Source organism: Lutra lutra, chromosome 13 (genome assembly GCF_902655055.1).
Source record: "Lutra lutra chromosome 13, mLutLut1.2, whole genome shotgun sequence".
NCBI classification, from domain to species: Eukaryota; Metazoa; Chordata; class Mammalia; order Carnivora; family Mustelidae; genus Lutra; species Lutra lutra.
The window spans coordinates 72,245,495-72,262,360 of NC_062290.1; the positions used below are offsets into that span (position 1 = coordinate 72,245,495).

Here is a 16,866-nt window from a genome sequence, read left to right on the forward strand (position 1 = left end):
ACAATTACAAACCCAAAAAGCTGATTTCCAACTGTAGAGGGCTAGTTAAATAAGTCACAAAATAGCCCCCGGGGCCCATGAAGACTTCACAATGACACACTGATGAGATGGGAAATGTGAGAATATTAAGCAAAAAAGGCTGGTTGTAAAATTGTATCTACAGTGAACACAACTATTTAATTATAAAGGAACTTGAGACCATAAATATAATCGCTAGTTTCTCCTATCCTTTCAAACTTTATTTCCTAAGTTATAGTGAGCAATAACGAGTCTGAAGAAAATCAAACTGATAGAAGTTTAAAAAAAAAAAAAAAAAGCGGTCAACTGATATTCCACTGGCCCCCAGGGTGTGTAACTACTTAAAACTCCGTCCGGCCACCTCCTCTTCCCACCTTTTGGCCTTCACCCCACCCTGCTTCTCCCTCTTCCTCTGGTCTGCCCCCAACTGCCCGCCCAACACCCTCCACCTGTCAGCCACACCAGCACCCACTCCTCCCCCAGAAATCCCGTTCCAAGCCGGAGCCGCCCCACCCAACACTCCCCCGGCTCACAGACCCCAGGCTCGCTCCTCTACTTCCCAGCACTGGGGGCTTTGAGCAAGTTACTGAACCTCTCTGAGACACCACTTCCAGCTGAGAAAACAAGGCTGGCCCCAACTCATGGGGGCCTCTGAAGGTCCAGGGAGCTGAAGGATGCCCACCTTGCAGGGCCCCCCACGCCACAGGGCCCTTCTGTGGGGAGGGCCAACGTGCTGTGAGTTTGCTCTAGCCCTGCCATGTGCTGAATCTCAGTCTGCGGCTCCTACCCAGGATCCTGAAGCTCAAGTTCTTTATCTTCTCTCTGCCTGGGTCTGGGCACCTGTCCTCTCCTGAAGGGAGAAGAAAAGCAGGTTTGCTCTCGGATCTCAGATCAACACAGTGCTTGCTTGGCTGAAATTCCTATTCCCCCCCGGCAGAAGCCTCGGCTCCCACACAGTCCGGCTCTCGAGCTGATGCCCAAATCCCCAGAGCCGCCCCTCCCGAGTTCGCGTCTATCTTCAGAAGACATTCCCGGCATCTCACTTAAGGTCTTGAGGACTCCTCAAGTCCTCGACTTCTCGACACCAACATCATCCCATCGTCTCAACTTTTTGCTTCTCCTGCTCTTTCAGTCCCTGGGGTTTACACATTCTTTCTTCGTGAACATTCTGCACTCATCCCTCTCTAATCCCGGAGGCATTTAATGAGCCCCACCTGTGGCCACGCTCCACAGCGGGTGCTGGGGTTCAGGTGAGTAAGAGGCTGTCTCAGCTCCCCCTGTTCTCTGGAACTCACAGACAGGAACGCATGAATAATCAAATAATCACCTTTTGCTGTGGTGAGTGCCCTGAAAACAGCTGTGTGCCCCTGGCTGCTGGAGCCTTGTCCACGCTGTGACCAGAGCTCAGCCTGGGTCAAAAACAGCCTCTGAGGGGATTGTTATGGCAAAGCTAGACCTTGAAGGATGAGCTACCGAACAAGAAGATCAAATCACTCAGTGCTTATCCCAAAGCTCTCAGGCTCCCCCACTGCCCCTCCTCCACCATCACCCACAACCTGATTCCAACCGAGCTGCCAGTCTGCAGACACCTGAGTGCACCTGCCACTCCCAGGTGGCTCCACGGAGCTGAACAGAAAGAGCTGCGGCTGTGCTTACCTTCTTTCTCTATATGCTCTTCTCCAGGAGCTGTCTCCCTACCGAGGTCACGTTCCAGGCCAATGCCTCTTGAGTGCGGTTTCCAGGTGGCTGGCATCAGCATCACCTGAGTGCTTGTCAGAAATGCGGACCCTCAGGCCCCACCCCAGACCTACAGGACCTCAATCTTCTCCTATGCACGTTGAAGTCTGAGGGACCCCACTTTCCACCGCAGTCCAACCTCCCCCTGGTCTTCAGCCTCCTCCTTGTCACAGTGGCCAGCTGCCATCTTTAACATCCATGCAATGAGCGGACACCCAACCCCCATAGCGTCTGCCTTCTCAGCCACAGGGACCTCCACGTCCACCCCCAAGGCGGCACCCCCTCAGCCCCACCTTGCCCAGGGTGACGAGCCCACACGGCACAGATGTCTCCAGCTGCGACCTCTGGCTCCACCTGTGGGAGGATGTCCCCATGGTCCTTCTGTCAGCTTACTGAGGACGGCTGCTGGCCGGTGAAAACCGGCAGCTCCTAAGTAATCATTACGGGCCACCAGGACAAGCACTGCCCCGGACCTAGTGGGCTGGAGGAACTTGTCATTCCCAGTATGGAGATGAGGAAACCTGAGCAGCTCAACGAGGGCACGGGGTTAATGGGAGTGGGGTGCGGAGAGGACGCAAGCTTATAACCATGCACCAAGAAATAACAAGGAGCCCCGCAGGCTTGAAAAGAAAACTCTGGAAGGGGGCTTATAGCTGAGGCGGCCCATTTGCACTGGGCCAGGACCTAGAAAGGAGGAAAAGTAGGAGAACAAGTGGGAGAGGCAGGTGGAGGCTAGGTCACAAAACCTTTCTTCGTTGACTACAGAGTTTAGACTTACTGGGTGAAAGGAAGGTAACATTTTGGAGCAGGCTGGTCAAAAATGCCTACATCCTTCCCACTACCCAAGCCCCCATGAACCTGATTCTTTGCTTTGTGGTACTTGCTTCCCCGACCCTCATGGTATGGCAAACACAGCCAGACTCTCCCAGCTACCCTGGCTGCATCTTCCTGCCTGCTTGCCCTCAGCCCTCCACGACCTCCTCCCTCCCCTCCCAGGCTGAAGCCCAGCTCCTGGGAAACCTCCACCAGCATGTTTCTGCCAGCCGGCTGCCAGGAACCCCTTCCCTCCTTCTACGATGGACAGTGGACAGCACCTTCCCCAGGAGGGCCGGGGGCATGGGCTCCCCTTCCAACCTGGGCGTGGCACATCCAACCACCTAACCCTGTTTCCACAATCAGCTCCTCTTAGAGGAAGACCCAGACTCCTCCCCTTCAGCCAGCATCCTAAGGGGAGCCAGGCCCGGCCCTGGGAATGGAGCTGATTAAGAGCCAGTCTCTGCCCTGCAGAAGCTCCTAAGAGAGAGCCCTGACCCTGAGTACGTGCCTCTTTATGGGGAAAACATTTTTGTGACCTCTGTACATTCACGCACTTGACCTGTTTGGTGATTCTTAAAAAGGGTAGCCTTTCTTAGTCTTCTAAAATGTCTTTAAGTGGCGAGTCATTCCTGCAACAGTGAGTCAGCCTTTTTGATTGAAAAAAGTTCAGATTAACTGTATACAAAACAGTAAAACTATCCCAACATTAAAAATTTCTTGCATTATTTATAGATTGAAAATACGTTCGCAGAACTTTTATTTGTGAGACACAGATCGGTTCTAGAGTCTGGCTTCTCAACACCTCAACACCACCCGGGAGCTTGCAGACTGCAGGTCCAACCCAGACACCCTAGAAGAACACTAAGGCTTGGGAAGCCCTGGCTTAGAGCATACGCCTTGTGGGGTTGGGGTTAGAGACAGGGGGAAGCAAGGCCAGATGGAATCCGTGGGGAACAGGGGGATCTTAGGTGCTTTCGTATGGAATGTTTTTCGGCAGGAATATGAAGGAGGTATAGGTGTGAGGGGACACCAGAGGGGGCGGGGATAGGAAGCAAAAGCAGAGGCAAATGGGACAAGCACAGGGACAAACCCAGTTTTAGCAGGAGTGGGGGTGGTTGGGGGAGGGGGTGGAAAGGAAGGGCAGGCTGGAGGAGGAAGGTCTGAGGTGTGATGGGGCAGGATCTGTCTAGGGCAGGTGTGCAGGTGAGTGAAGGGTGACCCTGGGTTTCTAAGCTGGAAGACTTGTCACTTACGAAGAGGGCGTTTTTAAGGAAGGAGGGACCTGTGGGGGGGGCACCTGGGTGGCTCAGATGGTTAAGCATCTGCCTTCGGCTCAGGTCATGATCTCCAGGTCCTAGGATCGAGCCCCATGTCGGGCTCCCAGCTCAGCAGGGAGCCTGCTTCTCCTTCTACCTCTTCCTTCTGCTCCCCCTGCTTGTGCTCCCTCTGTCTCTCTCAAGTGGAATAAATAAAATCTTAAAAAAAAAAAAAAAAAAAAAGGAGGGACCCAGGGACACTTGCAGGGATGTTCAGATGTGATAAACATATGACCCAAATCGCCCAGAGATGATCAGGCCCTGTGAGCCCCTGAAAATGGCATCAGGGGAGTCTACCCAGGAAAGTGTGCAGAATGATAAGAACAAAGGATAAAAGAATGAGCCATGGCAGGGGTTGGGGTGAATTGTGGAACCACATCATAGAAGCCCTGGTATGGGGGGGGCAATCAGCCCGCAGCACAGAGACCCGGTGGGCTGAGATAGCAAAACCGGCCACTGGTCTTGACAAGCGAGCAGTTTCTGACCATCGTGGCAAGGGCAGTGTTGGTCAAGGGATCGGTGTTGGTGGGGAATGCTGGGGTAGTTTAAACACCCTGCCTGGGGTGGCAAGTCCCAATCAGTCAAAGTGATGTCTTTCTGTACACGCGTGTTCATGGCAGCATTACTTGCAAGAGGCAAAAGGTGGAAGAAATTTAAGTGTCTGCTGACAGGTGCATGATAAACAAAATGTGGTGCGCACGCCTTCAACGGAACATGACTCCTCCCTGAAAAGGAAAGATATTCCCACACCTGCTCCAACATGGCTGAACTTGGGGACGGGACATCATGCTAAGCAAAATAAACCGATCATGAGTCCATGTATGTGAGGTCAGGAATCCTCTAACACACAGAGAGACAAAGTCGGAGGGTGGTTGCGGGGGGCTGAGAAGTTAGTGTTTGATGGGTACAGAGCTCTGGTTTTGTAAGATGAAGAGTTCTGCTGTGCATGGGGGGTGACAGTGCCCCACCAGCGTGACCGTACCTAAGGCCACTGAGCTGGACACTTACGTCCATTTTACTGCAATTTAGAACAATTATGGCTTTCATTATAGGCAGAGAAAATCTGAACTCCCAGAACTGAGAAGGAGGTCTGTGTTGAGAGGTGAGAGCAAATCTTTCTCAGCAGCCATAGAGGACTCCTCCAGCTGGCCTGGCAGTAGAACTGGGAAGGGAGTAACCGGGTGGTGACCTAAAGGTGAGGCTGGGCTCAGAGAAGCCTTTTTCCCCAGGTGATGGGAGGACAGCCTTCGGCTCTAAGTGGAGAGGCGAGGCTGAGCCAAAGGAACACTCATTTTCTCAGACAGGAGGAGAGGAAGAAAGAGGAGAGGAGCCAGAATGTGAAGGGCAGGGAAGGGGATGGCGCTTCAGGATCTCGGGGCCACAGGCCCTCTGGAGAGCCAAGGCAAGGACGATAGGTAGGAGACCTGGAGAGAGTGGGATGGTCAGGTTGGCTGGTGTGGGAGTAGAAGGGGAGAGCTTGCTGCAGGGCTGGCTGGCGGGCTGGGGGGGGGGGTGGTTGGCAGGGGAGGAGGCCGGGGGAGACAAGCTGGTTGCAAAGCACAGGGCACTTGTCTGAAACGACCATGGAGCCTGAGGTGGCGGTTAGGAACCTTCTCAAAGGAAGGTCCCGGGTCTCGGGAGCAGCGGCAGCACCTGGGGCCTTGTTCGAAATGCAAGTTTGCAGGCCCCACCTGAGTCTGATTCAGACCCACGGAATCAGAAACTCTGGGGGTGGGGCCCAGCAGCCCATGTTTGAACAGGTGATTCTGATGTGATAAAATCAGAGACACCCTAACATATACTACAGAAATTCAGTGGAAGACACAGACCATTTTCCATATGAAAACAGAAACAGAAAATCAGCCTAGCAACTTCCACGTAAAAGAGCCAGAGATGCAGAGCGGGCTTCAACACCAGTACAACCGCTTACTTCAGCAACAAACTTTCTGTTCACAAGACAAAGAGGCCGTCCGTCTCACCCACTTCCTCAGATGAGATCTAGAAGACACACCTACGATCTGGGGTGGAAATGTGGGGACTAGTTCGTGCCCTCCAACTGGTTACGTGAGCCGTGGAGCCCGCCACAGGCCTTTCAGGGCCTCAGTTTACCCATCTATAAACCAGAGGGCTGGGAACACCGCTTCTGAGGTCTCTTCCAGTTCTGACACTGTGTGATTCCTTCTGTCCTACAGGAAATGTGACCTCAGACTAGGTGCTTTCGCGTAGCCATGCCTCGGCAAGAGAGAAAGAATATCTCTAACTGCAGTTAACTGGAAAACCTTTCTGAAGTTCAGTAAGTGCTAGTATGTTGCATTCGAAGAACAAGAACACTTCCTCACAAACTGGCTTTGCCATTAAAGCGACCAATGCCTAGAGTTATAAAAATACTGTACTGTCCTGGCCTGTGTTCATGAAGTCCACATGACTGGGACGGCCCAGAAAACATCGCCAAACCTTCACGTTTTTATCCTATGATTCTTTTTAATCCAGGAAGGTGGGGTTTGTTATTTTTCTGCTAGGCGGAAAATGAGTTAAAAGAACTGTACCATATGGCCCCCCAGGCCTGCCCCCTCTGACCCGAGTATCTAGGGACACGGCATTGCAAGTCTAGGCTTCCTGATAAATGGCCTTGTGTTGACCTTGTTACCGGAATCCCTAGATGCTGGTTTCCTGCCTGGCTTCTCTGTATCCAACTCCCTGTCTACACCTTCTGGTCATCCAATGCTCATCCTTTTGTGCCTGGGTCCCCAGTGCCACCTGCTTCCCTGCTTCTGCCAAAGGCCAGTCACTTGGTTCTGATCTCAGAACAAGGGTGGTGAGAGGGACGTGGGTGTTTGTGCAGGAAGGAGAGTGGAAGTGTGAGCACGAGGGGAAAAAAGATAAGGTCTAGGGAGTCTCTAGTCTCCTGTCCCACCTCGATTACACACCCTGGCTCTTAAATTCCATTGGAATTGATCAGTGGGAAACACAGCTGGCTTGTTGGGTCTCCTTGTGCACCTATCACAGACCCAGTTCTGGCTTCTCCATCCAGACCCAGTATGTAAATGACCTTCCAGGTTCTCCTAGTAGCCCCTCTGGCAGGAAGGTGCAGGGGAGGGGAGGGGAGGGCCAAAATAAGGGTGGTGTAGCAGGAGCAAATTTCAGTGGGGGCAAGAGAGGTGTGACCGACCGCAGGTATTAGAGCCTTGAACGGGGTTGGGACAAGCAGTGCCAAGGTTAGTCCCCTCTTTATCCAGGCAGAGGATCCCCAGTGCTAGAGTTTTCCAGGCTGATCTCCAACTCAGAGTCACATCTGGGTAGGGTGACCACACCGCCTGACTTGCCTAGGGCAGTCCCAGTTGAGGCTAGTTCATGAGACGCAATTATTAATAGCCCCACTTTTATCTCAAAATGTTCTGGTTTAAGTGATGAATTTTCATCGCTTTATTCTTGGGGCCCTAAGCCTGCAAAGTAGGAGTTGCAGACAGAGAACGGTGCTGAGCACTAGGAGGGAGAGACCTCCAGGCTGAGTCTCGCTTCTCCTCAAATGCTCCATTCTCCTCTCCAGCACCCCTGCCAATCCATCACTGGGGTCTGCTTGTACACCTTCAGGGACAGCAGGCTCGCTAGCCCCCGATGAAGCCTCTTCTCTGGGGAAAGCTATGTTATAAAAATAGCATGATTCAGGGGCGCCTGGGTGGCTCAGTCGTTAAGCATCTGCCTTCGGCTCAGGTCATGATCCCAGGGTCCTGGGATCGAGCCCTGCATCGGGCTCCCTCCTCAGCGGGAAGCCTGCTTCTCCCTCTCCCACTCCCCCTGCTTGTGTTCCCTCTCTCGCTGTGTCTCTCTCTGTCAAATAATAAAATCTCAAAAAAAAATAGCATGATTCAAACCTATAGACAGTATGACGGTAACGAACAAAATCCTTCAGCAAGGAAAGGAGTAGCAAGGGGGAAACTGGAAAACCTGCTTTTCCCTTCCACCTCCTTCCATCTTATGGTCTCTCCATTCAATAAATATTTTCTGAGTGCATCTTATGTTCCAGTGGAACTGGGGACACAATGGTGAGTTAAAACAGACTCAAGTTGAAGGGCATTTCTATACAATAATGGGCCTGTGCTTTCCAAAAATGTCAAGGTCATAAAGGACAAAGAAAGGCTAAGTAAGGGTTCCAGTTTAAAGGAGATTAAAGAGAAAGGATGACCTTATGAAATGCATGATCTGGGGGTTTCTTTGCTACAAAGGACACTATCCAGACAACGGGCAAAAACCTAACTAAGATCTATAGATTAGATAATTGTATTGTTTCAATAATGACTTCTTGATTCTAAAAATTGTGCTGTAGTCATATAGAAGAATGTCATTGCCTTTAGGAAATACACTGAAGTATTTTGAGGGAAAGGGAGAATCTAAAAATAACCCTCAAATGACTCAAGAGAAAAATATATATACATAAAGAGCAGAATAAAATAAATGTGATAAAATGGTAACATTTGCAGAATCTGGGTGAAGGGTATATGAGAGTTCTTTGTTCTATTCTGAGAACCTTGCTGTAAGTCTGAATTAGGTCAAAATAAAAAGTTGGAAGAAAAAAATAAGCCTCAGAGAAAGGTTGTTGTTGTTTTTTTTTTTTTTTGAAAAGAAAGCCAGATCAACCCTGACTTCAGAGAGCTCCCCGTGTTGCTGGGGAGACAGGTACTAATACAAATAATTACACTAATTAACTGCAAAACTGCAACTGTGAAAGCACTGTGAAAGGAGATCCGGAGGCATGAGCGTTTATAATAGGCCGTTTTACCTAAATCATGTGCAATCATGGGCTAACAACCAAAGCAGGAGTTACCTTGTGGGCAGGGGGAGGGGGACAAGGTTCCAGGCTCTCACAGCCCCTGTTGCAGGTAAGGCAAGCAGGGACCAAAGCCTGCTTACCCGGGCCCAGCAGGAGATACCAACATCAGTCTATCCTTCTCTTCTCCAAGCAACAGGAGGTGTTTCTGGAAGACACCTCTGCTGCAGAGGACAGGCAGGTGAGAAGGTGTGTAGGGTCCACCACAGTGGTGATGGTGAGTGTAGCCTCCAGCAAGAGCATCAGTGAAGTTTCTTCTGCTCCCTGACACTCTAATTTTCTACAGCAGACATGTAAGAATTTGATAACCAGCCCGGAGGAGGGGGCTGGAGGGAGGAAAGCGGGCTCTGACTATCACATCCTATCTCTTGGCCCGCTAGTGGTCAGGGTCAAGGGATGGCCGATGGAGCTGGTTGCTGCTTCACTTACAAGCACCCGGGGTCTAGACTGAGGCTGACTCCACCTTAGGGAAGCAAAGTGCTGGGGGTCAGGTCTTTACCCTCCACTCCCAAAGTCAGCCCAGTGCCTTCATCACACAGCATCCAGCTGGCCATGGCCCCTTTCTGGTCCTGGATCCTGCCCTTTGGAATATCCCTTTAGCTCTGAGAGCTGGGCCCCACAGCCCTGTCCTGGTAGTGGGCCATTACTCACCCTCGGTGACTCTTGGCACTGAACATTAAACAAAGCATCTATCTGGAGGGTCAGGGGCCTGACCGCAAGCCGGTGGGGGGGGACCCTTTGCTGTGCCAAGTTCTGTCCTGGTGGGTTTTCATTCATTAGCTCCTTTAAAAAGGTCCATTTAAAGGAAACAGGTTCCATTATTATCCTCATTTTACAGTTAAATGACTTGTCTGGGAAAAAGACTTGGGTTCACATCTTGACTCTCCTGCTTATGAACAACGTGCCTTTTGGGTGGTCACGCCATCTCTCTGAGCCTCGGGTTTTTTTTTTTTTTTTTTTCATCTTATCAGTAATGTGGGGCTGGTAGGAATTAACAAGGTTCTGGGACTAGACAGTACTATTTATCCCTTTTTGAGGCACCAAGGGGCTCAGTACAGAAAATCAACTCCAAACTACACATCGCTTAAATATTTACTAAAACTTTGTATATCCTAACAGTAAATCATGGGACCTGAATTTTCCAGGACTATCCCCATTTCAAATCCTCTGTCCTAACTTTCCACATAAAGCGTCACACGGTCTCAAAAATTCCACTCGCTCAGTATCCAAACAACACCTCCAACCAGGCCCTCCTCTTACACGAAGTAGCAGCACAAACATTCTTTCTCCAACAACAGATCCCAGTCTTCGGTTCAGAAAATGTAGTCAGTGGAACCTTGCTGGCGCCCTGATGGAAAGAGGGTCATGGCAGCCAGTGCCCCATCCCAGCTCCAACTCGGCTGCTTCCCAGCACGCAGTGGTAGGAGAGGCCATCCTGTGATCAGAGCACCGCCCACAGAGGGACACAGACTGGTGAGAGGAGCTCTGCCCCCACCTACCCAGCAAGCTGCCAGTACCTAGGTAGGAAGTACAGCCAGAGGGTTGCTCCAAGATTGGAGGTAAATGAGTTAATATTTAGAAAGCACTCAGAACAGTGCCTGGCAGCCAGTAAGTGCCATAACAGTGTTTCATAATGAAATCCAAAGGCATCCCTGGCAGAAGATGGTCATGCCTCAAAGACAACCCACCAGCTTCACTTCTATCTGGGGAGAACAAGGAGAATGGCCACTTACCTCCGCCTTGAGTCTGGGGACATGGGGGAGAGTGTGCTGACTACAGGAAGCCGGACCTGGGGAAGAGTAACCACTCCTGATATACACATGGTCTCTGGGCCTTAGTGCCTGCTGTTCTGTCCACTCCCCAAATACCATCTTTCCTCCCTTCAAGGCTGAATTCAAATGCCAACTACTCTTTATAGTGTTCCTTGACCCCCACCAGAATGAATGGTTGCCTCCACTGGTCTCTCCTGCACTTGGCTTTACCCTCTTTTAAAGTAACTGTGAGACAGAGAAGTAGATACAGAGCCTCAAACACGTTCACACACATCATTGTCTTCCCAATTCCACCATGCATCCTTCCGAGATATGGGTCTGACTTCCATCTCCTAGGGCCTGATACATGGCTCAGTAACTGAATTTGCTGTGAAATCTGTGTTCTCAGCTGAGTTTCACCTGGTGGGGCCAAAAGTAGATTCAGGTGCACACATAAGCAGAAGCCACTAGTTGCAAGATCTCGGGGTCTGGGAACCCATAACTAAATCAGATTTTAGCCAAGGGCCTACCAAAGCATTCCCTCTCATCCCTCTTGAGGGAGATGAAAGGAGACACCCGTAAGACCCGAGCAGGGTGGACGCTAACCTGATCCTGGCCCGTCTCTAATAGAGTTGGTAAGAAGAGCCCAAGCTTGGGAAGCAACACTGGCAGGATGCCCTTCCTCCAACAGCCCATCAAGGCCAGGGCAAGTGCAGAGTGCCTTAGGCATTCCAGCCCCTGCAATGGACCTGGGAACAGATGAAAGGGGATTGGCCTTGCTTTCCAGGAACCACTGCTGTCTGATGGAAGGAAGCTGAGCACAGGGATCACGGTCAAAGTCGCAGGTCCCCTCCCAACCTACCACAAGCCCTGAGAGTTCAGTGGGGAGGTAGGGAGCCAGGCCTTCTTGCTCCTTCCAATCCCCAAAGCTAAGCCCTGTGGGTGGGTTATGTGCATCCTGGAAGACAGATATCTTCCGGGCCTGGACTGAGAGTTCAGAAGGTCACAGTTAGTCCCTCTTCCCAGACTACCTTTGCTAGCTCGGTTTCTGCAAGAGTGGGATAGAACAGCAGTGATATTAAACCAGTTCAAATAAACCAATGTAGGCAAATCCTCCCAGTTTCACAGTCAACAATCAAGTAGTTGGTCCCAATTCCCTAAGGTCAGTTACCAGCTGGGAACCCCAACTCTTTCAGGGGTGAGATTTGTCTCTGTCCAGGTTCCAGCCACTTGCCTGAGGATAAGAGCTACCAGAATTCTTCTCTATGAAAAAATGTGAAAGAAGAGGTCTAAAACAGTAGTGGTGAAGCAGGGAGATATCCTGAATTTGACTCTGTGTTAACTTAGGTTCTTTCTTCTGCTCCCAGCTGTCCCTGAGGACCTGCCCCCACCTGGCAGGGAAGTTCCCCCAGGCATCCTGGGTTTGCTGGGATCCACTGGCCTTACTCAGCATCCCCACCCAGAGCTGCACCTGAGGTACAGAAGCAGCTCAATAAATGCTTGCTGAACAGAAAGCCACTCGGAAAATGCCTTCAGTAACTTGACCTTTTACATTCCTCAGCTAATGCCTAATTTGCATATAAGAGCCCAGTTTTAGGAGATGGCAATTCACCAGAGACAACTCAGGATCAATACAGAGTATTAGGCACGTTTTATTCTACTCTAATTCTCCAAATCGGTATTCCATTAAGTGTACGTGGGGTTTATGGGAGCTCACTATAAACTAGAATATTTAACTACAACGACCTACTCAATCATATAATAGCTTACCGCTGTTAATTTTCAACTAGTCAATCTCAGAAAGGTTTCCAGCTTCCAGTCTGCTTTACGTGTTGATTTAATCGCCAGGAAAAGTCATCTGTTTGCAAGTCTCCGTACAATAAAGGGCAGTTTGATGCAGAAGAAAAAGACTTGCCCAAGGAAGCAGAAGACCTGAGATCTATCTCACATGGGCCAATACTGTATGATAGGTGGTTCAAGGTCTCAGTTTTCTCATTTGTAAAATGGGAATAACACTAGCCTCACGGGAGAGTTGCAAAAATTAAGTGAGTTCCATCCATCTGGATGCATTCTGCACAGTTCTCTAAGGCTATGTGAAGGTTAGTTAAACACAAGATGAAATTCTGGACCAACAGCCTACTCAGGTAGGCTAATGACAGAAAGCAGGTGGTTCTAAAGGGGGAGAGGAGATATTCTGCCCTCCTAGGGACACTTGGGGGGGGGAACGACAGGACATTTTTGGTTGGCACAATGGAGGGAGAAGGATTGCTACTGGAATCTACCAGGTAAGACCAGAGATGCTGCTAAACGTTTTGCAATGCATTGGACAGGCCCCACAACAAAAACCGATCCAACCCCAAATGTTAACAGTGCTGAGGTTAAGAAACCCTGATTTAAATAATCAGGAAAGCTTTTCCCAACAGAAATCCTTCTAACCAGGCTGTACTTGCTCCCATCATCTCTTTAAACATTTGCAAGATGGATCATCTTGCAAAACAGCTCTTTTGTAAGTAAAGCTGAACTGCCAACTTCTGGAGTTTCTGAATGTATAACACTGCTTTTAACTAAGATGCTCTCGGATTACAATTCGGCTAAATTGTTTTTCCAAAACCCTTGACTTCTGCAGTTCTCCAGGGCACAAAGACAGGGTCTGTCACTCTGCCACTAGGCCCTGAAGATGCTTTCGTAATTCTAATTTCCTGGTCAAATGGGAGCCACGAGGGTCTCTAAACGAATTAAATTCACATCACGCCAACTGCTCCCTTGCTTTGTGCCGGGCACGGAGCCAAACACCTCCACATAATTTATCCCACTTAATCCACCCAACCACCGAGTGAGGTGGGCATTATTACCGGCTGTTTGCAGGGGAGGAAACCGAAGATCAGAGAGGTTAAACAACTCGCCCAAGGTCACCAGCTGGGCAAGGGGAGCCCAACTTGAAAGGAGGTCTCCAGTTTCCAAGTCACAAGCTCTTTCCACCAGGTCAGAAAACCCAGGTGTCAAGTTGTCTCAACTTCCCATGAATTTTTAAGGCAACCGCAACTTCTCAGTAAGTTTAGGTTGCTGAAAATGGGAATTTCCGGGGGACTGGGCGTTCTCACATACACTCCCCCACTGCAGCTGTCTCACCGCAGGTACCTGATAAATCATTCCATAATGCCCGCGGAACGGGGAGGATTTATTGGCGCTGGAGTTCGTGCCAGGCCCAGGAAATGCCATCTTTGAAAGCCGAGAGGCGGATTCGCCCTGGGAGCCGAGAAGGTCTGGCCGCCGCGCTTGGCTGGCTCCCCGCGGGCGGTGCGCCCCCTCGGCGCCCCGGGCTGGGGTCGTAGAGGTGCTGGGCCCTCCAGGTTCGCCCGCCACGTCCACCCCTGCCCGGGTCGGAGCGCACGCCCACGCCCCGCCGCCGCCGCGTCCCGGCAGCTCGCCCGGGACTGAGCCCCACCCCGCCCCGCTTGCTCCCTCCCGGCACGGCCCCGCCAGGTGAGCGCGCCCCGGGAGCCCCCTCCCCGCCCCGACGTGGCTTCAGGACCCCGGGGCCGCGGCGTCCACCAGCCCGCCCGCGCGCTCGCCGCGCGCTCGGGGACGGGTGGGGGCGGGGCGGCGCCAAGCGCGCCCCCAACCCCCGGTAGTCCCGCGCCCCGCCTCGGCCCGCTGGGGTCGCGCCCGCCCGTACCTGCAGCATCCGGGGGCGCGGGGCGCCCAGGTAGGTCGCGCGAGCGGGCGGCGCGGAAGCTCGCTCGCGGCGCGACCTGGCCGCCGTCTGAGCATGCCCAGTGCCGCCCGCGGGCGGCTCCCGCCGGCCGGGCTGGCCGCGACGGGCCCGCGCGCGGGGCGGGGGGCGGGCGCCGGGGCTGCCCTGCGGGGCGCCCCTGCTCCGCCCCGGTCTGGCGCGCTCGGACGCGCGGCCCAGGGCCCCTGGGGCTCTGCTGCCCAGCTCCTGGCAGCCTCCAGTCCCTTCGCGCAGGCACGCAGGCATTCGTTCCATAACCATTTATTGGGTACCTACTGTGTGCCGAGCCCTCAGTGATTTTATGCTGAGGAGTGTCAGACAGACCACGTTCAACAAATCTTTAAAACGAGGACGAGTCCTGCCCAGCTGGGGTCCTGCTGACTTTCAGGCCAGTGCTCATCCCGTTCCACTAGTAAGTTTACCGGCTTAAACCGTCTTCCCCAATTTTCTTACCCGCCCTTACCCTCCTCCTCCCATCTGTGCTCTTGCTGTCTTCTTCCCCCTCATCCGACGCCGGCCTTCCTGCAGCCCCATGAGCACCTTTATGTCCACCAAACTCTCAGTACTTGGCCACCCTCAAGACATTTGCACACGCCTTTCCCCTCCTGCTGTGTAGGACTTCTCTGCCCAGTTTTTCAAGTGGCTGGCACCTTCTCGTTGTACCTATGTCCTTGTCTGAGAGGCTTGCGCCAGCAACTAACTACATTAACACCCTGTTCCTGGACATTCTCCATGTCCTCGTTTTATTTCCTTCACATCTATCACTATCCATTAATTCATTTAACAAGTAATTATCGATCGTCTACTTCGGTTCTTCAGGCATGGTTTACAAATAGGCAAAAATCCTGTCCCCTGGTGGAATTTAGGGAAAGAGGGGCAAGCAACAGACAATAAATGTAAATAAGCAAGCTATGTAGTATATTAGAAGATTATAAATCCTTAAAGGGAAAAAGGACAGGGTAAGGAGAAGAAAGTCTAGGGAGTACGGTTTTCAATGAGGTGGACTGATCAGCCAGTGAGAGTGACACTGAGACGGTTTCAGCCCCACGGAGGGAACAGCTTTTGCAAAGACACTAAGGTACAATACTAGTTAGGCTTTGGCAAGGACAGAGTAGTAGGAGATGAGGTCGGCAAGTGACTTTTCCTCTCATTTGCTTACTTCTTGTGTATTCCCCTACGGAATGGCTGGAGCTGTACAGCCCTGCCTGTCCTCCCTGCAGTGTCCTAGCTCCTGCATGCCCGCACGTGGCACACAGTAAGTGCTCAAAAACTGTGCGATGGATATGTGAATGGAGGGATGGACTGATGTTTGGAACCGTCCGGTCCGGACTAAGGTGCCCGAGGTCCAGGTGGCCGGCCTGCCCAGGGCCATTCGGTGGCCGCCCGCAGCACCTGGCACCTCATCTAGGTCCTTGTCCCCGAGTGGCTTGTCCCCGGGGTGCGCCACTGCAAGCGGGCGCCGCCTGAGCGTCGCGTCGGGGGGAATTCCGACGGAGTCAAGGAGTCCCAGGAACAGGACCCGCCCCGAGCCCTGCCCAGCCCTTTGGTCGCTCGCAAAACCTGGAGCCGCGGCGCAGGTCCAGAGCCCCACTGAGACGGAAGGGGAGTTCACTGGGCATGCTCGGAGCCGGGCGGGGCCCGGGCCCGAGTGCCGGGGAGGAGGAGTCTCCGAGTGCTGCCGGCAACGCCCCCGCAGAGCCCGGCGGAGCCCCGCGGGACCGTCAGCTCCCGTTTTGTTCCCGACGCTTTCTGGAGGGTCTGAGGGCTTTTTTTTTTTTTTTTTTTCAAAGCTTAGTAAGAAAACTGGGGATTCGGAGTCCTCGAAGGGCGTTCTCTGCCTTCTCCGCTGTGTGATCTGGGCCAAGCACCATACTCTCTCTGTGCTTCCAGTAACATGAATACCCATCACTTGGATCTAGGCAGAATTCGGGGACTGAATGAAATAAAACACGTGAACATGTTTAATCCATTTTAAAGATCCATTTTGTGAGTGCCTACCTCAGTTATCTGTCATCTGCAAACCAGTTTGCCAAGTGCTAATATGAGGAAACGTAAGTTAATGGACATGGGAATTCTTGGAGTTGTCTCAATTTGCCTTCCACCACAAACTAGGCTGAAACTATCTTTTCTTTCCACACATGCAACAGTCGTGAGCTTAAACAGTGCTCTAAGTTTGAACTCAAAAATATCTGCACATCTAAGGGGAAAAAAAGACCTAAATCGTTTAAAAACCGTGCATTTCCATCACCATAACAGAAGCAGGAATAAAAGGAGAGAATAGTCCCCAAACTGGAAACAAATGAACGCTCCCAAATAGTCAAAGAGTGGAATGATTAGTTAGGTTATGGTATGTTTGTGGAAATAATAACTAGTTTATACTAAGCTAGACCATTATGCAACAGGGGAAAACTTAAAATACAATGTTGCAGGGGTGGAGGGGGAAGAGGTAGAGACGAAAAACACAAATACACTGCTTAAAGATTATGTCTATGCATTCACCTAGACTAGAAGGAAATATGGGAAAATGTAAATAGTTCAATTTTGGAGGGTAGTGTGGTTGGTTTCTCTTTTTAAGTTTATTACTAAAAAAAATATAAAAATAACCCAAAAAACAAAGTTGATCTATTACTGTCACACTGTTGTGTTTGTAATAATAAACATTAAAAGACC

General features: G+C 51.4%; 1 protein-coding gene across 1 annotated transcript in view; it reads right to left on the reverse strand.

The window, feature by feature from the left end:
• PTPN3 (protein tyrosine phosphatase non-receptor type 3) overlaps positions 1–14,275 on the reverse strand; it is a 111,293-nt gene extending 97,018 nt beyond the window's left edge. The window contains 1 exon segment of the mRNA XM_047699159.1: positions 14,140–14,275. The gene's annotated coding sequence lies outside the window, so the exon portion shown is untranslated.
• Between the last annotated feature and the right edge of the window lie 2,591 nt (positions 14,276–16,866).